This window comes from Bos taurus, chromosome 21 (assembly GCF_002263795.3).
Source record: "Bos taurus isolate L1 Dominette 01449 registration number 42190680 breed Hereford chromosome 21, ARS-UCD2.0, whole genome shotgun sequence".
NCBI classification, from domain to species: Eukaryota; Metazoa; Chordata; class Mammalia; order Artiodactyla; family Bovidae; genus Bos; species Bos taurus.
The window spans coordinates 16,077,063-16,098,998 of NC_037348.1; the positions used below are offsets into that span (position 1 = coordinate 16,077,063).

A 21,936-nucleotide genomic window follows, 5' to 3' on the forward strand; every position below is an offset into this window, starting at 1 on the left:
TCCTCTTACTCTGCTTTATTTCTCTCCACTATAATGCATCATTATCTTGTTATTTATTTGTCTGCTATCTTACATACACACACACACACACATATACACACACACACACAAGGTAAGCTCCTTGAGGGACTTCATTTAATTCAATTCCGTATCCCTACACATAGAGCAATTCTTGACACATAGTAGGTACTCAATGAATGAACTGCCATTTCTTAAGCACCTACTTTGTGTCAAGCAACTTATATATGATGATCATTTCCCAATAAACATATTTTTAAGCACTTATGATGTAATTATATTATAAGAATTCCACTGTTATCTCCATGTTACAGCTCAGGAACCCAAAGCTCAAAGCGAGGCTAAGAAACCTGCACAAGACACTTACCTAGGTCTGTTTGAGTATCAAAACCCACGGTCCTTGACGCGTGCCAATCTGCTTTTTAAATACCTCAGTGATGCTTTAGGTTACAAGACGCACGTAAGACGCATCTCTGGCAACATGTATAGCACAAGAGCTCTTCATTCTACCATTTTTCTATCACCCACCATAGATTTTGTCCAGGAAAAAAAATCCGTCAGATTGGATTTTTATTTCCCAGAGCACATTGGTTGCAATAGCTTTAGATTTCCTTTATTCCATCCATTTAGAGACATCCAGGTTCAGAGCTTTCCTTTTGATCTGAGCTGGGACAAGCACAGACAGGTCAGGGACCCAAAGGAGATGAAGGCAGAAGTTCATCTGCTCTGAGAATCCCTCAGAACTATCCAGAATCCTTGCCTTTGTGATGTACTGCTCCCAAATCTTCCTGGTTCTAGAACTTGGGGAAACAATCCATTAAAGAAACAAAAAGCCTGACCTCCTGTGCTGGACACTCTTTTCTCTTGGTTGTCATCTTGTGTCTGTGTCTACTAGTATCTGGTCACATACTGCAAACGCCAACCCTGCTGTAACTTACAGAGCTCTGCACGTATAGTAACCTTGATGCTGATGATGGGGAGACTGATGGGGGTTACTCACAGACCAAAGGACCAAGAGAGGGACCCCGTTTCTACTGAAATTCATGTAACATCTCACCTAGGAGAGCTTCGTTTAAAAAAAAAAATCACTGCCACATTAATTCCTCTCTTCCTGCTCCCACCACTCTTTCCACATCTACATTGCTGAACTTATCATACCTCATTATTACAGGTGTTTCTTCTCCACCAGATGTGAGCTTCTGGGGAAATAGACTTTGTTTTCATCCTCTCTGCACCCCTCAGGGTTAATCCAGCCTCTGACACATAACTAGGTGCTCGACCAGTATTTGCTGACTCAAGAAAGATGCAGAGCGAGCCTGTGCTGTGCTTGCTGCACCCACTGGAGCAAGCAGGGTAAGTGACCTCTTCTGGAAAGGGCAAGAAGCAGAAACAGAAGAGACCAGGGTAGACCAGAAGGATCACTGAGCTGGCTAGGAAGTCTAATTCTCCCCTATAGGTATCTATTTCCCATCCTTCACCTGCCACTCCCTGAACCTCAAAACCACCCACATTTGCTTCTGAACAAGCTTTTTAAAAAATGAGCACGCACCCCACCCCACCCTACCGTTCTGCTCTTACCAGAGCCCCAGACACCGAGGTTAAGTTACCTTTAAAAGGAGCTAGTCTGCATCTGTGATTTCTGGTTTAAGGATCGTGTTTCAGCAGCCGGGCTGAAACCTGGACAGCAGATATATCTAACACCCGTCTGCGGAGGAAACGGCAGTGCCTCGCTCCTCCCTGGCTAAACGCACCCGCTCACCCATCCCTGCAGAACAAATCATGTTCTTTTCCTTGCGCTAAAATCCATCTATAAACAAATCCTCTCCGCGTCCCTAAGAAACGGCTCCCACGCCCGCGGAGGGCGCCCTCCACACACGCAAATACACACTCACAAACCCCAACCCAGAGGTACCAGGTGAAAGCCTGGTTTCGATCTGTCCTTTAAGAACAAACCAACAACAACATCATTCACCACACACACACACACACACATCCATCTAATTGCAAAGAACCGAAACTAAAAGGGGTGACTAGGAAGCTTATGGAAAGGGAGTTATCAACGTCAATAGCCTAAGTTGCAAAACTATGTATGGCGCTAACAGTTCAAACAGGATTTAAAAACAGCCCTTGGGGGATGCCCGCTTCAAAGAGGCGCGCAACCCCGCGCAGCAGGCAAGTGCTTGCTTTTCTGCGCCAGCTTTCCAAGACTCTCCCCTGTCTTTTGTGCCATTTACTATAAACAACATTCAGAGGTACCAGCGTGTACGTTTCAGCCCAAGCAGGCAAGCCTGGGAGCCCCCAGGGTCGCGCGGGCTCCGCGCCCCCGGCCGGGTCTGCACGCACCGGAGCGAGCAATGCCGTCCCCTACCTGGGTGGGAAATCCGCACGAGGCCGCCCCCGGGTGCAGGCGGAGCGGGGTCAGTCCGGGTGGCCCGGCCGGCTGCTCGGGAGAACGCGGCGCTGGGGCGATCCCGGCGGAGGCAGGAGTCCGCGGGTGTCACACCTGCATCACGGCGCCCGCGCCGCCGCAGCGCGCAGCGCGCCCCCGCCACACCGAGCACCCAAGGCGGGAGGCTCCTGGGTCCTCTACTCAGCGGGATCAGATCCTAACCCGCTTTCTTCCCGGCCTGGGCATTAAAGGTATTGGCGGCGGCCACCTCTTCTCGCTTCTAAATCCCCTTCTGATTCAAGACGGAGTGTTTGGGATAGCTTGATGGGCAGGGGACCCAGCTGGGGACCCAGGCTCTCTGGATTTGCAGACCAATACACGCTAAACTTCTTATTCCTCGAGTTTCGAGTTTCATCCCCTACTGATGACTGGCATCTCTTTCGCGCTCTCCACCGCGCCCGGCACCAGGGGGCGCTATGCACTCCACACTCCCTTTCACCAGCCCCAAACTAAGACACTTCGGAGGGCACGACTTGAATTCCTGGGAAGGTGAATCCTCGGATAGTGCATGCCTCCTCGGTCGTGTGGACTCTTTGCGACCCCATGGGTACAGCTCGCCGGGTTTCGCTGTGCATGGAATTTTCCAGGCAAGAATACTGGAATGAGTTGCCATTTCCTATTCCAGGGGATCTTCCCGACCAGGGATCAAACCTGTGTCTTCTGCATTGGCAGGCGGATTCTTTACCATGGGACCACCATGGAAGTCCGTCAGTGTTTATATCTGGTACCTAAACTTCTTCTTGCCTGACGACTCTGGTTAAGACCTCTCAGACAACATTGCATTAAAGTGGTACTGAGGCTGCTATATTTACAATGGATAATCAACAAGGGCCTACTGTGTAGCACAGGGAACTCTGCTCAATGCTATGTGGCAGCCTCCATAGGAGGGGGGCTTGGAGGAGAATGGATCCATGCTTATGTATGGCTGAGTCCCTTTGCTGTCCACCTGAAACTATCACAAAATTGTTAACTGGCTATCAGTTCAGTTCAGTTCAGTAGCTCAGTCGTGTCCAACTCTTTGCAACCCCATGAATCGCAGCACACCAGGCCTCCCTGTCCATCACCAACTCCCGGAGTTCACTCAGACTCACGTCCATTGAGTCAGTGATGCTATCCAACCATCTCATCCTCTGGTCCCCTTCTCCTCCTGCCCCCAATCCCTCCCAGCATCAAAGTCTTTTCCAATGAGTCAACTCTTCGCATGAGGTGGCCAAAGTACTGGAGTTTCAGCTTTAGCATCATTCGTTCCAAAGAAATCCCAGGGCTGATCTCCTTTAGAATGGATTGGTTGGATCTCTATGCTGCTGCTAAGTCGCTTCAGTCGTGTCCGACTCTGTGTGACCCCATAGACGGAAGCCCACCAGGCTCCCCTGTCCCAGGGATTCTCCAGGCAAGAACACTGGAGTGGGTTGCCATTTCCTTCTCCAATGCATGAAAGTGAAAAGTGAAAGGGAAGTTGCTCAGTCGTGTCCGACTCTTAGCGACCCCATGGACTACAGCCTACCAGGCTCCTCCATCCATGGGATTTTCCAAGCAAGAGTACTGGAGTGGGGTGCCATTGCCTTCTCCGTGGCTCTCTATACTCCAATATAAAATTAAAGGTTTTTAAAAAATAAAGTGGTGGTACTGGATATCTTTTTCAGGGGAAAAGTCTTCATACTATTACATATTTTAATTATAAAAGTGATAATGAAGAGCCTTATCTTATTCTTAATTTCTTAAAAAAGCATATTTTACCCTTAAGTATGATGTTAGCCATTGTTAAAAACTCTATCAGATGAAAGAAATTTTCATAATAAATATGTAGAATTTTGTCAAAAGTTTTTTGCTTCCATTGAGATATCCATAGTTTTACTCTTTTATTCAACTCATATGGGTAATTCCATTCAATGACTTTTGAATGTTAAACCACCTTTATATTCCTCAAATAAATTCCATGATATCATATTTTATATATAAATGGATTTGATTTGATATTTTTATATAAAAATATTCTATGTTCATGAGGGATATTAACTTAGAATTCTGCTTTTATAATGTCCCTGTCAAAGCTTTTATAGTAAGGTTGTGCTGGCCTCATAAACAAGCTGAAAAGTTTTTCTCATTCCTTTTATCTGGAACAGTTTGTGTAGATTGTGTATTCTTTCTTAAACGTTGGGGGAAAGTCATCAGTGAAACTATTAGAGCCTAAAGTTTTTATTGTGAGAAGGTTTTTTATTACAAGTTCAATTATTTTATTAGCCATTTGACTACTCAGATTTTCTATTTCTTCTTCTTTCAGCTTTGTTAAACTATTACTTTTCAAGAACTTTATCCATTTCATTTAAGTTTTTAAAATTATTAACTGCAGTGATGTCTCATTTTTCATTCCTGATTTTGGTGAGTTGATGGTTTTCCTTTCTTTTGTGCTACTCCTTGCCCTATAAACTTCCCTCTAAACACTGATTTGGTTACATTTAACCAATTTTAATATGTTCCATATACATTTTTGTTCAGTTTAAACTATTATCTAATGTAGACTGTGATTTCCTTGATCCATAGGATTATTTGAAGTATAATTTTCAAACTTTGACAAATTTGCTTTCTGTCCCATTTTTAATTGTCTGTTTATCATCTTCCTACTTTCTTCTTCTTCATTAATCAATGTCTTTAACTAAATTATTATATATACTCTATTCACTTTAGTTTTCCCTTTTAGTATTTTTATCTTAGTTAGATGCTGTATTTCTATAGTGCAACTCTAATTGCAGTCACCTCATCACTTCCCTGGTGACTCAGATGGTAAAGAATCTGCCAGCAATGCGGGAGGCCTAGGTTCAATCCCTAGGTTGGGAAGATCCCCTGGAGGAGGGCATGGCAACCCATTCCAGTATTCTTGCCTGGAGAATTCCCATGGACAGAGGAGCCTGGTGGGCTACAGTCCATGGGGTCGCAAAGAGTCAGACACAACTGAGCAACTAAGCACAACAAAGCACATCACTTATCACCCCCCAAAAAATGCAAAACGCCAAGCTCAACTCCATTTATTTTTTTTTTAACTTTGTGCTAAAATATATATTTTAATTTAAAATTTTTAAAATATTTTTTAATTTACAATGACATAACTTCAAGTGTAAAGATTAGTAAACAAACTTAAATTTTTTTTGCTTTTCAGTTAGGCCAGCTGCTTTGTCCAAGAAATTTTTCTGAGCTATTCATTTCCCAGGCAGAAACAGAAACAGATCCAATGGTCTCTCTCTCTCTCTCTCTCTTCATATATATTTCAAATAACCCCTCTCAGATTACATGAGTGAATTTCATTATATCACCTGACCCTTAGGTGTCAGTCTGATGCATTGTAATACCTGCTGTAGAGAATTCCCCAATGGTCCAGTGGTTAGCACTGCATGCTTTCTTTGCCAAATGGGCAGGTTCACTGCCAAGGGTGCAGACTGGGGAACTAAGATCCCACAAGCTGTGGCATGGCAAAAAAAAAAAAAAAACCTTGATATAAAATGGGGTTGACAGGTCTTAGCATACACCATCCCCATCATGGGGAGACAGATGACAGATGTGACTGAAGAAATTTCATATATAGATATGTATATGTTTCCCTGATGGCTCAGTGGGTAAAGAATTCACCTGCCGCCTACAGTGCAGGAGACGCAGATTCAGGCTCTGGGTTAGGAAGAGCCCCTGGGGAGGGCATGGCAGCCCACTCTAGTATTCTTGCCTGGAGAATCCCATGGACTGAGCAGCTGGTGGGCTCCAGTCAATGGGGTCACACAGTCAGACACGACTGAAGCAACTTAGCATGCATATATATATATATATATATATATACATATACACCAAACCCCACAACCCACAAGACATTGTTATTACTGTTATTTTACAGCCAATGTTTTTCTATATATTATCATATATTTACCCAGTTCTTCATTCCTTCCCATGTATTTATTGGAATTTCCTTTACTTCAGTCTGAATAGGTCTTTTTAGTATTTTTTTTTACGGAAGAGACTAATTTTCTAGACTGCTAGAGACTAATTATTTCAGATTTTTTTCAATTAAAAGTGTCTTTATTTGACCTTTATTTTTGAAGGTCCCTTTTCACTATATATAGCATTTGTAGATGGAAGTTTTTTTTCTTTCATCCTTTTTAAGATGTCATTCTATTGTCTTCTTGATGTGTGCTGTATGTTCAGTCTAAAACTCTATTAGTCTAATTTTCACTTCTCTGAAAGTAATCTTTTAAAATTTTGCTTCTTCTAATATTTCCTTTCATAAGTTTATTCTGTTCCTACGTATGATTTTCTTGGGCCAATACTTTGGTCACCTGATGCAAAGAACCGACTCATTGGAAAAGACCCTGATGCTGGGAAAGATTGAAGGCAGGAGGAGAAGCGGACAACAGAGGAAAAGATGGTTGGATGGCATCACCGACTGGATGGACATGAGTTTGAGCAAGCTCCGGGAGTTGGTGAAGACAGGGAAACCTGGCAAGCTGCAGTCCATGGCTCGCAGAGTCGGACACAACTGAGTGACTGAACAACAACATGATTTTCTTTATTTTTTTCTGATACTGAGCATCTTGAATTTGTGGGTTAATGTTGTTTACTAGTTTTAGAAAATTCTCAGACTATCTTTTCAAATGTTGTTTCTGCCCTGTTTTCTCTCTCCTATACTCTTAGATTGAGAGAGCACATACATTACACATAATTAAATGGTTTTGCTATTATCCCTCATGTCTTATGCTCCATTCTTTCTATTCCCTTTTCACCTTCTTTGTACTTTAGCTTGAGAGTTTTCTACTGACCTGTCTTTAGGTTAACTAAATTTGCTTTCTGCTATGCAGAAAGCTGAGCGCTGAAGAATTGATGCTTTTGAACTGTGATGTTGGAGAAGACTCTTGAGAGTCCCTTGGACTGCAAGGAGCTCTAACCAGTCCATCCTAAAGGAGATCAGTCCTGGGTGTTCACTGGAAGGACTGATGCTGAAGCTGAAACTCCAATACTTTGGCCACCTCATGCGAAGAGTTGACTCATTGGAAAAAATCCTGATGCTGGGAGGGATTGGGGGCAGGAGGAGAAGGGGACGACAGAGGATGAGATGGCTGGATGGCATCACCAACTCGATGGACGTGAGTCTGGGTGAACTCCAGGAGTTGGTGATGGACAGGGAGGCCTGGCGTGCTGTGATTCATGGGGTCGCAAAGAGTCGGACACAACTGAGCGACTGAACTGAACTGATGACCAATTTGCTATTAAACCCATCCAGTGAGTTTTTAAGCCTAGATATTACATTTTTTCCAATGGCTATTTGATTAATTGACATAGACTTTGCTCCATCTTTCTATGTTCTAACATTTATAATAAAATCTACTAACTTCAATATAGGAATAATTTAGTCTAGTTTATTATCTTTTCTGTTGACTATTAGTACAATTTTTCTTGTCTCTTTGCATGTATCCCTTTTTTTAAATTTGTATGTCAGATATTGTGTGTAAAGGAAGTATTGAAAACTGAAATTATTGTTGCTTCTTAGAGATCATTTACCTTGCCCTCTGTTATACAGATAAGATGAGGGGTTACTCACCTCAATCCATTCAAAAATAAGCTTCCAAGGAACTGGATATTAGCCCTACTTAGACTAATTTCACCTATGTTTTCATATGTTTTAAAGATGACAGCGGTCATGTGTTTATTGCAGGACATTGCCTCAGGGAGGATTTTACTCATCAGCACTATGCGACTGCAGAATATCTCACTCTGCCTTTCCAATTCAACACGGAGCTTCTTATACAACTCCCCCACTCAGCATTCAGCAAAGATCCCGCCAGGCAAACTGTACATTTGGGGTTTCTGTACATTTTAAACAGGCATAAAGCCGTATGGTGTTCTAAAGCTCTGCTGGTTTGTCTTCCCCTGGTAGAGCCCCTTCACCTGATCCTCAGCTTATGCTTGGACTCAGCAAATCTCCAGAAGGAAGAAAAGAGTAAAATCAGCTCACCTAGCAAGAGATCATTGGAAGGACTGATACTGAAGCTGAAGCTCCAAAACTTTGGCCACCTGATGCAAAGAGCTGATTCACTGGAAAAGACCCTGATGCTAGGAAAGATTGAGGGCAGCCAGGTGACAGAGGATGAGATAGTTGGATGGCATCAACTCAGTGATATGAGTCTGAGCAAACTCCAGGAGACAGTGAAGGTCAGGGAAGCCTGGCATGCTACAGTCCATGGAGCCACAAATATTCAGATAAGACTTAGCAACTGAACACCAACAGAAAGAGCTCTTTCTTTTTTGGAATGTTAGTTCATTTAGTCCTTTTTGTTTCCACTATTCTCAGATATCTTTTAAAATATGATTTCTGGGACTTCCTTGGTGGTCCAGTGGTTAAAAATTCATCTTCCAGTGCAGGGGATTGGGAACTAAGATCCCACATTCCTTGGGACAGCTAAGCCCAAAAGCTGCGACTACTGACCCCACACATTCTGGAGCCGGTGCATCACAAATAGAGGAAGCCTGCATGCCTCAGTGAGAGATGCTACGTGCCTCAATGAAACCAAATAAATTAATAAATGTTTTTAAATAATAATAAAAAATAAAATATGATTCCTATAATTAATTCTTTTTTTCTAGTTGATGCAGAAGATTAATGACATGCCACCTATTAAATATTACTGGAAAGCAGAAATTGATTTGCTAACTGTTTAACTCTCACAACTGTTTTATGAGGTAGGTACATTTTTCAGACAAGTTGTGTAACTTGCCAAAGATCACTTAATAGTAAGTAACGACGCCAGGAGATGAACCTATGCTATCTCATCCTAAAACCAGGAGTGACAATGACCACGATGATATACTGCTTCTAATAAATGGAAATCTCCTTTTTCAATAGGTAAAGAAATGCTAATTCTGACTTCTAACTGAAAATCTGAAGGGAAGATCATTTTTAAAATTTTCTTTTGAGATTCGTTTTGAGTCAGATATGTAACTTACTTTAAATTCAAGGCACATCTCTCACCAAAATGTTTCTGTAGAAACTAAATTACCTTTTCTTATCCCTCAAGCCTCAAGAGATAAACCTCACTTAATCAAAAGCATTTTGGGTCCTATTTTCTTCAGGAAACAGGGGGACAACTGTCAGATTTCTGTGTCCTCCTCCCACAGAATTCTATTGTTAATTACAACAGTTCACTTTAGGAATACAAATGCATCTAAGGGAACACTTCATTTTATGTTTTCACTTTGGGAAAGTAAGTACAGTGGACTCCTAAACTGCTTGCTTAGAACAGCAAAGGTTAAGGTAATTAGAGTAGAAATGGGGCACAGTCGATTTGTGTTTGGGAAGGGCCAATGCATACCAAATGAGAGCTGCCAGTGGTTTGTGACTGCAAGGGGTGAGCCACAACTGAAGCTACAATATGGAAACCAGCACATTCTGAAAAGCGCGTGTAGTCACTTTTTTTTCACTTAATTTTTTAAATTTCTATTTTATGTTGGAGTATAGAGAGTCCCTTGGACTGCAAGGAGATCCAACCAGTCCATCCTAAAGGAGATCAGTCCTGAGTGTTCATTGGAAGGACTGATGCTGAAGCTGAAGCTCCAATACTTTGGCCACTTGATGAACCGACTCATTTGAAAAGACCTGATACTGGGAAAGGTTGAAGGCGGGAGGAGAAGGGGACAACAGAGGAGGAGATGGTTGGATGGCATCACCAACTCGATGGACATGAGTTTGAGCAGCTCCAGGAGCTGGTGATGGACAGGGAGGCCTGGAGTGCTGCAGTCCATGGGGTCCCAAAGAGTCAGACACAACTGAGCGACTGAACTAAACTGAAAAGACAGTTGATTAATAATGTTTTGTTAATTTCAGGTATGCAGCAAAGTGATCCAGTTATACATACATCCAGTCGCTCAGTCGTGTCTGACTTTTTGTGACCCCAAGGACTGTAGCCTGCCAGTGTCCTCTGTCCATGGGGTTCTCCAGGCAAAATACCGGAGTGGGCTGCCGTACACACACACGTGTACCTTTTCTTTTTCAAGTCTTTTTTACCATTTAGGTTATTACAGAATATTGAGCAGAGTTCCCTGTGCTATGCAATAGGTCTTGTTGGTTATTTACTTTAAATATAGTAGTGTGTACATGTCAATCGCAACCTCCCAATCTATGCCCTTCCTCCCCAACCCTTTCCCCTGCTAAACATACATTCTTTCTATAAATCTGTTTCTGGTAGGTGTATACAATGGAATGGAATATTAACCAGCCATTAGAAAGAATGAAATAATGCCATTTGCAGCAACATGGACGGACCTGGAGATGACCATACTAAGTGAAGTAAACTTACAAATGAATATCATATGATATCACTTATATGCAGAATCTTTAAAAAGTGATATGAATTAACTTATTTACAAAACCAGTGTTTACTCTTTCTGGGTCTTTACCTAAGAGTAATGTGATAATGATAAAGTCTCTTCTGGCTGTAGCTTTATCAGTAGAATAACTTAAGATGCAAAGAATCAGAATCTCTTCCATTTGCTCGATAGGCAGGGAGGAATTCCAGACTTGACCATGGCAAAATTCAGTATGTGAACTACTGAGAAAGATTTAATTGTTGGCTCTTAGGAAGGAAAGTATCACCTGATACTGCAGAAAAACCAAACAATTCCATTTTAAAGAAAGCAATTGTCTGCTTGAAAGCAGAATTTTAAAACTAAATCTAAAAGAGCAAAAAAGGAACCCACAAAATCCCATCACAAGATTTTAAATATTTCCATTACCTTCTGCTGCTTCCCAGTCAACCAGAGAAGACAGTGATTTCCATGCACTGGACGCGTCTGGCAGACTTGCTGGTTCATTTCCTGGGTTTTATCACTCTGTAAATTTTGATGGTTCAATTATATTACCATCAAATGATGTTAAGATGCCAATCTTCCTGTATTTAAAAAAAAAAGCCTTTAACATTATCTGCCAGAATAACAATCAACTTAACAGCTGCTTTTATCACATACTTACAATTTGAAAGCCATTCTGTATATATTTTTGCTAATTTTTCCCAAACACTGCAAGTTATGCACTTTATTTTCATGTGCTAAATTTTTAAAAACTTAGAGTGGTCAGGTAATACCTTGAAGGCCACACAACTAATAAGCAAAAGGGTTAAGAGTCAAATTACAGTAAAATTCCAAAGCCTGGATTCTTCCATAAAATCACTCTCCTATAGGAATAATTTTAGTTTCAATCTAGCTGTCCTGTCTTATTCCTCCTCATGCCTGTCCCCACACCTCCCGTTCTACCCAAATTGGTCTGTTCCCTTGAATATTTTGTATTTGTTTTCTCTTCTGTATCATTACACACACAGCTCCTCATACTAATATTGTTTCTAATCCTCAACCCTATGAAAACCTAATTTATCTTTCAAGTACCTGCTGAGATTCCACTTCTTTCAATGAACCTGCCCAGACAACCTTACTTCCTCCCCTAGCTTCACATAGTAATCTCTCCCTTCCAGATATTTATATAGCATATATTCTCTGTACTATTTGTTCATTCATTCATTCAACAGATCTTTATTCACTTCAAGCTCTAGAAACACAGAGATGACTACAAGTGAAACCCAGTAACAGATGTATAAAGATAACATGTGTTGTTAAATATATTAATATATGTGTATGCATATATATACTATATTCAACCATATTAATAATAGGCAAATATTATTGAGTACCTACTATGTGCCAAGCACTATTCCAGGCCACTTAGATGTTCTAAGGTGTTTATCTGGCACATTCATCTCTCATTGATCAAAGGTTGGAGCACTGAATGTAAATTTCATATTTGCACATTTGTTTATGTGGAAGCATCAGCTGGTGCTCCAGTTGGTTTAGCTGCCTCACAGAGGCTTCACAAAAGAACTGATGATTCTGCGACTGAATCATTCATTGGTCCTCAAGTTGGACTAGCAGGTTCCCAGAAGAATCCCATATCTAGTATCAGAAAAGCCCTGGGGCAGAAAGTAAAAAATACACTGTGTAGCTGAGGCAAGGTGCCAAGACACTTGAGTAGAGCTGACTCTTGCATCCAAGGCTGGATGGAAGGTAGACTGAGAGGATATGAGACGGGGCACAGGAGGTGTGCACACACAGCTCCAGATGTCAGACAGAGACATAAAAAGCACCTTCAAACTCAACATCATCGTCCTGTTGCTAGAATCTGGCTACCTCTGTATTTCCAATAATGGAAACACATTAACTTCCTTATTATTTAAGTCACTTCTTTCTTCTTAATCTCCCCTTTATTAAGAGGAAACCACTAAGAAAAAAAATTGCATATTTATAGCCTTTCCTGATAGCTCAGTTGGTAAAGAATCTGCCTGCAATGCAGGATACCCCGGTTCGATTCTTGGGTCAGGAAGATACACTGGAGAGGGGACAGGCTACCCATTCGAGTATTCTTGGGCTTCCCTTGTGGTTCAGCTGGTAAACAACCCACCTGCAATGCTGGAGACCTGGGTTGGGAAGATCCCCTGGAGAAGGGAAAGGCTACCCATTCCAGTATTCTGACCTAGAGAATTCCATGGACTGTATAGTCCATGGGGTTGCAAAAAGTCAGACAGGACTGAGCGACTTTCACTTTCATATGAATTGTGGCATTGCGGGTAGCAGTAGGAAGGTAGCAGAGACACAGCATTTGTTTTCCTTGAATATAGGATTTGTTCACCTCACTATTTGTGAAGCCTTATTGGTATTGCCTTGGCCATGCTCAAAATGTGCGTAAGCTACTTGTTTATGTGAAATAAAGCATGCTATCTTTTCTGTAACCTGAAGCTGAAATTTTGCCAGTTCTTACAGAGGGCATCCTCTACAGGAGAAACAGTATTTACAAAAGAAGGATGGGGGCTTTCCTGGTGGCTCAAGGGTAAAGAATCTTCCTGCCAATGCAGGAGACCCAGGTTCGATCTCTGATCTGGGATGATCCCACATGCTGCGGAGCAACTAAGCCCCGAGCCACAACTGCTGAGCCTGTGCTCTGGAGCCCGGGAGCCACAACTACCAAGCCTACACAACTACTGAAGCCCGTGCACCCTGGAGCCTGCACTCCACAACAAGAGAAGCCACCACAATGAGAAGCCCCCATCCACACCTAGAGGGAAGCTGAAACTAGAGAAAAGCCCACGCAGCAATGAAGATCCAGCACCGCCAAAAATAAATAAACGCATAGACGCAAGCAAGAAGGTTGTTCAACAGCTCAGTTTTTCGTTCAAAAACTGGGGGTGCCTTTCATGTACCAATCATCATTGCTCTCCTCCCTGGGGATACAACCCAGAAACAGACAAGATTCCCCATCGTTAAAGAGCATCATCTACTAAGCGAAACAGATAGTAAACAAGTGAGTACTCAAACGAGGGGACAGGTGAGACTGGAGTATATTTTTAAAGGATCATCTGGGACTGGGGTGGAAGCAAGGAGACTATTTAGATGTTGATGTAGCAATTTGGGTTAGAAGTGATGGTGGCCTGGACAACAATGGTAGGGATGAAGATGATAAGGCTATTCCCTTTACTGTGCATTGCAGTGAAATCTTTGAAGAAGGAAATATCTGAGGAAGAAAATGGATTCTAGAAGGAAGGAGAGAAGGGATTAAAATAAAACAGGCTAATGGATACGTGTCGGGGAGGACATCTGATTCAGCTGGAAGGATGGTTGCAGAGTGTGAAAGACTCACAGACTGAAATAAACATGGGTGATGAATTGAATCTACTCTGCTGTTGATCAAGAGGCATATGATTGCTAACACTGGAATATTCTAATTACTTTTAATTGTTGAGTTGTGTTTCTTTAAATACAACACCAGGCAAAGACTGGACTCTGTGGGACTCAATATACATAGAGTTACACAGGCTTACACAGAATGAAATTTGTCCTGTTTAACACATTTTGAAAGTGATTTTTAAATATTTTTACTCTTAGGATTTTTACTCATAAATCTTTCCCTCTGAGATATATTAAGTACCAGTTCCTGCAAAGAAAATTAGACACAAGGCAGTTTAGTGATGAATCAAACTAGCATTATGATCAAAGAGAGTCTCAGTAGATAGAATGTAGTTTAGAAATTTAGTTAGCGAAGTTTGGACCTCTCACATTAATCATTTCATAATTCATATTTTAATATTTTTACAGCTCATTGAGCAAGCCTGTTTGCTTTCCCTGTGGAAAGATGCTTGGTACTTAAGGGGCCCTGGGATTTAGTAAGGGTAACTATATGAAATAAAGTACAAATGACAAGTGACTATTTTTGTGATTTGCTTTGCCTTTGTTCCAAACTCAGAAGAATGGTGAGTAGAGGGGGACACTGGATGACCATTTGAGCAGGCGGTGATTTCTTTACTTATTCAAAAATATTAGGAGCAACAAATTCTTCCTTAAAAATGCAAGTGTACTCAAGAGTGTAAGCTCCATCACACCTGTGTGTGGTGACAGTAATGCCTCAGTTACCTAAAAGAGTGGGCCAGGAGGCACTAACAAAGAATAGAGGGGAAGACTTCCTGCTGCTGCTGCTAAGTCGCTTCAGTCGTGACCGACTCTGTGCGACCCCATAGACGGCAGCCCGCCAGGCTCCACCATCCCTGGGATTCTCCAGGCAAGAACACTGGAGTGGGTTGCCATTTCCTTCTCCAGTGCATGAAAGTGAAAGGTGAAAGTGAAGTCGCTCAGTCGTGTCCGACTCTTAGCGACCCCATGGACTGCAGCCTACCAGGCTCCTCTGTCCATGGGATTTTCCAGGCAAGAGTACTGGAGTGGTGTGCCATTGCCTTCTCCAGAGGGGAAGACTTAAAAACTTAAAAACAGAAAACTAAGGTTTTTTCCCATCTGTGCTACCATTTAGCTGGGTGGCTTTAAGAAAGTCATGTGGCTTCAACAAATGATGTTGGGAAAACCAGATATCCACATGTAAAAGAATGAAATGCAATCCTTGCTTTACAACCTATACAAAAATCAACTCAAAATGGAGGAAAGACCTAAATATAAGCGTGAACCCTACAGAAGTCTTATGATATTAGATTTGGCATTGTTTTCTTGGGTATGTCACCAAAAGAACAGGCAACAAAAGCAAAAAAAAGAAAAAGATAAATTGATCTATATATGAAATTAAAAGCTTCTGTGCATCAAAGGAGACAATCAACAGAGTGAAAAGGCAACTCACAGGATGGGAGAAAATATTTGCAAGTGATCTATTTCATCAAGGGTTAATAGCAAGCAGACATAAAGAATCCTTACAACTCAACAAAACAAAAACCAAGCCCAATTAAAAAATGGACAAAGGATTTGAACTCGTGTGTCTCCAAAGAAAATATACAAATGTCAGTAAACACATAAAAAGATGCTCAACATCACTAATCATTAGAGAAATGCAAATCAAAACCACACTGAATTACCACCTCACACCCATTAGGATGGCTATCAGTATTTAAAGAAAACAAAATAGCAAGGGTTGGCAATGATATAGAGAAGTTGGAACTGTTGTGCACTGTTAGTAAAAATGTAAAATGGTGCTGTTGTCATGAAAAACAGTAAGGTTCTTCTTTAAAAAATTAAAAATAGAATTACCATTTGACCCAGAATCCACGGATGAGGATGCCTAAAAAATTGGAAGCAAGGATTTAAAGAGATATTTTAAAACACATTTATAGTAATATTATTGACAATAGCCAAGAGAAGGAAGCAACCATTTGGATAAGCAAATGGTGGTATATAGATATAATGGAATTCAGTCCTAAAAGAGGGAAATTTTGATACATGTTGCAACATGGGCGAACATGGAGGACTATGTTAAGTGAAATAAGCCAGTCACTAAAGGACAAATACTGTATAATTCCAGTTATATAAAGTACAAGAGTAGTCAAGTTCAAAGAGACAGAAAGTGGAATGGTAGTTGCCAGGAGGGTAGTAGAAATTGTTCCATAATTGGTATCAAGTTTCAGTTTTGCACGATAAAAAGAGTTCTGGGGATGGATGGTGGTGATGGTTGCATAAAAATGTGAATTACCTAATACTGCTTAACTGTATCGGAGAAGGCAATGGCACCCCACTCCAGTACTCTTGCCTGGAAAATCCCATTGATGGAGGAGCCTGGTAGGCTGCAGTCCATGGGGTCAATAAGAGTCGGACACGACTGAGCGACTTCACTTTCACTTTTCACTTTCACCCATTGGAAAAGGAAATGGCAACCCACTCCAGTGTTCTTGCTTGGAGAATCCCAGGGACGGGGGAGCCTGGTGGGCTGCCGTCTATGGGGTCGCACAGAGTCGGACACGACTGAAGTGACTTAGCAGCTACACTGTACACTTAAAAGTGGCTAAGATGACAAAATTTGTTCTATGTATTTTATTACAATTTTTTTTTAATTTAAGATAACAAATAGAAAATGCTTTCACAGTGTAGGAAATACAGAAAGTGCTCCCAAAATAACAAAATTTATACTTGTTATTTTTATTAAACTTCCTGAATTGAGGCCCAAGATGGTCCCAGTATGTCAACTTCCTTTCTGGGGAAAAGAAAGCATGTGGAGAAATTAAGTCATCAGAATTTTTAGAGTGCCTGAGACATCATTTGGTCTCATTTCCTGGAAAAAAACAGTTACAATGCCGTGCCAACTCTTAGAATTCCTATTTCTAACATGAAGGGTTTAGAATTCTAACAATTCATTAAATCATCTGTAAGTTCCTTCATCTCTCATATTCTCTAATATTTTGTAAATTGTGTTCTACAGTTCTAGTCTTCCAGGTGAAGGGCACGCTTATATCACTTGAGTTCTGGATGCTTTGGTACAGACACACGCGCACACACACATACACACACACCCTTGTTTCAAGCTGAAATGCCTGCTTTTTCTATACTTGGAGTTATGTTCAATATTTACTTTTACACATTTTTCTAATTAAAAAGCCTAAAAGCACTGTTTCTAAGGAAGCCAGTTAAGTGAATTTTTTAGATAAGTGAAATTTATCTTAGGTATAAAATTTTCATTTTAAATTCTATGTTTGATGAAAATCCTTTAAAAACTGACCCTTGGGACTTCTTGGTGGTCCAGTGGTTAAGACTTCACCTTCCAATGCAGGGGGTAAGGGTTCCATCCCTGATGGGGGAGCTAAGATTCCCCGTGCCTCAAGGCCAAAAAACCAAAATGTGAAACAGAAGCAATATTGTAACACATTCAATATACTTTTTAAAAAATGGTCCACATTAAAAAAAAACAAACAAACCTGACTTTTGTCCCACATCTTCTTAAAGAGGATCCTGAGGGGAAAAAATAATAATAATAAAAGAGGATTCCTTAGGGAAAAAGTAATAATAATAAAAGATTTCTGGACCATATTCTGCTTGGTAAAGCTTGGCCTCACTGACATGCAGTGGCTCAGTGGTAAAGAATCCACCTGCCAGTGCAGGAGACATGTGTCGGATCCCTGAGTTGGGAAGATCCCCTGGAGAGGGAAATGCGACCCTCTCCAGTATTCTTGCCTGGAAAATCCCATGGTCAGTGGAGCCTGCACGGCTACAGTCCTTGGAGTCACAAACGGTGGGACACAACTGAGCACAAGCATGTGTTACAGACATGCTTACGCCTGATACGCCACTAGACAACTGTAACTATGAGTTTCTGATCTCTTTCCAGGAAAAACACAGTTCTTGGAGACCAAAATGAAAATAACTCCTGCTAACCCAGTTCTTAATCTTGCCTCTCTTAGTGCCCCGTCAGTCTTCACCTTCCACTCAGGACACTGTCCATTTTCCACGCCTCCAGCTTTGCATGAGCTGTTTCCTCTATTTAAGCTCCCTTTGTCAGCTTGGTCTTCATCTGGCTGAATTCTTGTCACCATTAAAAACTCAGCTCATGTATTCCCACTTAAGAAAGCCACCCAAGCTGGGTGAAGTGCTTGTCCTTTCCTCCCCAAATATCTTCTCCATCTAGACACCATGTATACACAAGTCCATGTATACACATGACTCCTCTGGGACCATGGGCTGTAGCCCTCTAGGCTCCCTCTGTCCATGGGCTTCTCCAGGCAAGAACACTGGAGCAGGTTCCCATTTCTTTCTCAGGGGGGTCTACCCTGCCCCAGGGATCAAACCCTCCCTCTTGGGTCTCCTTCTTTGGCAGAGGGATTCTTTACCACTAGCACACCCTGGGGAGAAGGCAATGGCACCCCACTCCAGTACTCTTGCCTGGAAAATCCCATGGACGGAGGAGTCTGGAAGGCTGTAGTCCATGGGGTTGCTGAGGGTCGGACACGACTGAACGACTTCACTGTCACTTTTCACTTTCATGCATTGGAGAAGAAAATGGCAACCCACTCCAGTATTCTTGCCTGGAGAATCCCAGGGACAGGGGAGCCTGGTGGGCTGCCGTCTACGGGGTCACACACAGTCGGACACGACTGAAGTGACTTAGCAGCAGCACCCCCAGGGAAGCCTGATACGCCACTAGAGACTTCTAAAACTGAGAGGCAACGAGGAAAAAGATTAAAAATGGAACAGAAGAGCCAAGAACTGTAGGACAACTACAGAAGGTACAACATTCAAGTAAAAGGAATACCAAGGGGGAAAGAAGGAACAGAAGAAATATTCAAAGCAATAATTATAATAGGGGCGGCATGGACACCCAGCCGTTGAAGTGGGCCTTCCTGATTGGCTGTTAGCTTCCCATCCCCACCAACGGTCGCCTCGCAGTGTGCCCCTCCCCTCCCCCCCCCCCCCCCCCCCCATATAAAGGAGCCCGAATTCTGACTCGGGAAAGATGGTTCTCTGAGACGTTTGTCCGCTGTCTCCTCAGCCTGGTGCATTTCCAAATATCGTCATTCCTTGCCCTAGGAACGCCTGTCCCTGTATACTGGTCTGTCAAGCAGCGAGCAAAATGAGCTTGGACTCAGTATCATAATGACTAAGAATTTCACCAAATTAACATCAGCCACCAAACCACAGATTTAGGAAGCTCAGAGAACAGATAGGATAATGGGGGAAAATATTAAGTATATAATATTCCAGCTGAGGAAAATCAAAGATAAAAATCTTAAAAAGAGCCAGAGGGAAAACATGCCTTCCCTCTAAAAGGACGAAAGGAAAAATGACATCCACCTAGTCCCTCAGAAACCATGCAAGCAAGAAGAGCGAGGAGTGAAATATTTGAAGTGTTGAGAGGAAAAAAATGAACTCCAACCCAGGATTCTGTATTCTGAGGTCCTCTTCAAAAGCGAACCATAAATACATTCTAAGGCACACAAAAATTGAGAGAATGTATAGTCTTGCCTTGAAATGTTAAAAGAAGTTTCTTCAGAGAGAAGGTGTTGGTTCAAAGCCAACAACCTGGTGGTCCAGTGGCTAAGACTCTATGCTCCCAATGCAGGGGGTACTGGTTTGATCCTAAGCCAGAGAATTAAATCCTGTAAGCTACAACTAAGACCCAGCACTGCCAAAATAAGTTAAAAATGTTTTTAAATAAATATATATTTTTTAATGTTAAAAAAAAGAAAAAAAAACGACCTAGAGCTTCCCGTGGAAAATCTGAAAGAGATTCCCAGACACAGAGGACAAAGAAGAGGCAGACACTCCAGCCTGGTAGGTGGCAGGTCTAATAAGCAAGGGAACTTGGTACCAAGGCTGTGGCCCCAGGACCATATCCCTACCCCTCCCTCCAGGTAAAATGCAGAAAACCACAACTAACTTTTCAAGTCGTGGTACTGGAGAAAACTCTTGAGAGTTTCTTGGACTGTGAGGAGACCAAACCATGCATGCGTGCTAAGTTGCTTCAGTCATGTCTAACTCTGTGACTCCATAAACTACAACCCACCAGGTTCCTCTGTCCATGGGATCTGCCAGGTGAGAATACTGGAGTGGGTTGCCGCTTCCTTCTCCAGGGCATCTTCCCAACCCAGGGTTCAAACCTGCATCTCCTGTCTCCTGCACTGGCAGGCGGGGTTTTTTTTTTTACCACTAGCGCCACCTGGCAAGCCCAATGATAAGAGCTGGCTCATTGGAAAAGATCCTGACGCTGAAAAAGATTGAAAGCAAAAGGAGAAGGGAGTGACAGGGGATGAGATGGTTAGATAACATCACCAACTCAATGGACATGAATTTGAGCAAACTCCGGGAGATAATGAAGGACAGGGGAACCTGGCGTGCTGCTGTCCCTGGGGTTGCAAAGAGCTGGACACGACTTAGCGACCAAACAGCAATAAACCATGTCCTGTTCATGGCACAGGAACAAGAGTCCATCCACAAGAACACCCTGGCAAGCTGGTTCAGCGTCACAAGTGGGGCAAAGACCACCCTGCAGCTTGTTACCATCTCATTATAATTCTAACCTCTCTGCCATCCACACCAGGATGGTTCCACCAGCTTCCAACCCAGATGCTAAAGAACCATGCATGGGCAGAAAAGAGGTAGCAACTCAGTTCCAGGAAGACTCCTGCCTCTTAGAAAACCGATGCAGTTGCCTCCCCATCATGAACCTTACCCTTAAAATCTTGCCTGAATCATTCACCCAGGCGAGAAGTTGATTTGTAACCAAGTTCCTGCTTCTCCAGCCTCCGGCCATTGAATAAAGCTTACATTGCTTCCACCTCAGCTTCGGTTTTTGTCCCAGTTGAATAGGGAAAAACCTTCCCCATCCAGGCCAGCTGGGGCTCCTGTAGGCATCCACGTGACCTAATTCAGTAATAATTAGGTTGAGGCTTATCTTAGGTGCCACAAGATAAGTCAATCTCCAGACCTGCCCACCAGAATCTTAAACTTTATGTAGAGGACTGAACAAAGTTCAGTCACACATACCATCCAGATGGCCTGAACAACAGATGGCTTTAAAGCTGCATCTTTGAAAATGGCTCGCACTGTGGGAACAGTGGGCAGAGTGCAGGCTTCAGGGACAGCAGAGGGTGGAGGAGCCTCCCACCTCCTGGGTCCAGCTCATGGGTCATCAAGTGGTCACATCCTCTGGATGAACTCCTCCAAGGGAAGGAAATTGATACGGGTCAGAAGCTCACATCCACATAAAGAAAGGAAGAGTGCGAGAGAAGAAATCTATGAAGGTAAATAAAAGCTTTTATGTTTCTTATTCTTAATTGATTTCACAGATAATAGTTTGTTACAGATAACGGTAGCAACAATGTACTTGATTCTGCATGTTTATTATATATATACAATATAATCATCATCATTTAGTCACTTAGTCATGTCCGACTCCTTGTGACCCCATGAACTGTAGCCCACCAGGCTCCTGTGACCATGGGATCTCCCAGGCAAGAATACCAGAGTGGGTTGTCAGTTCCTTTCCCAATATATACAATATAAGCATATGCCATTGTATATATAAGCATACACACTTCCATATGCTTCTGTGTGAATGAAATAAATGACTGCAGTGATATAAGGTAGAAGCAAGGGTTCAGTTCAGTTCAGTTAAGTCGCTCAGTCGTGTCCGACTCTTTGCGACC

General features: G+C 42.3%; 1 protein-coding gene across 4 annotated transcripts in view; it reads right to left on the minus strand.

Annotated features, from left to right (window-relative positions):
* Positions 1-17,671, minus strand: part of SV2B (synaptic vesicle glycoprotein 2B) — a 262,076-nt gene extending 244,405 nt beyond the window's left edge. The window contains exons 1-2 of one of the 4 annotated variants that reach the window (XM_059879070.1): positions 17,517-17,671; positions 11,231-11,385 (exon numbers count right to left, since the gene is read on the minus strand). The gene's annotated coding sequence lies outside the window, so the exon portion shown is untranslated. 4 annotated transcript variants of the gene reach the window in all.
* Positions 17,672-21,936: the final 4,265 nt, after the last annotated feature.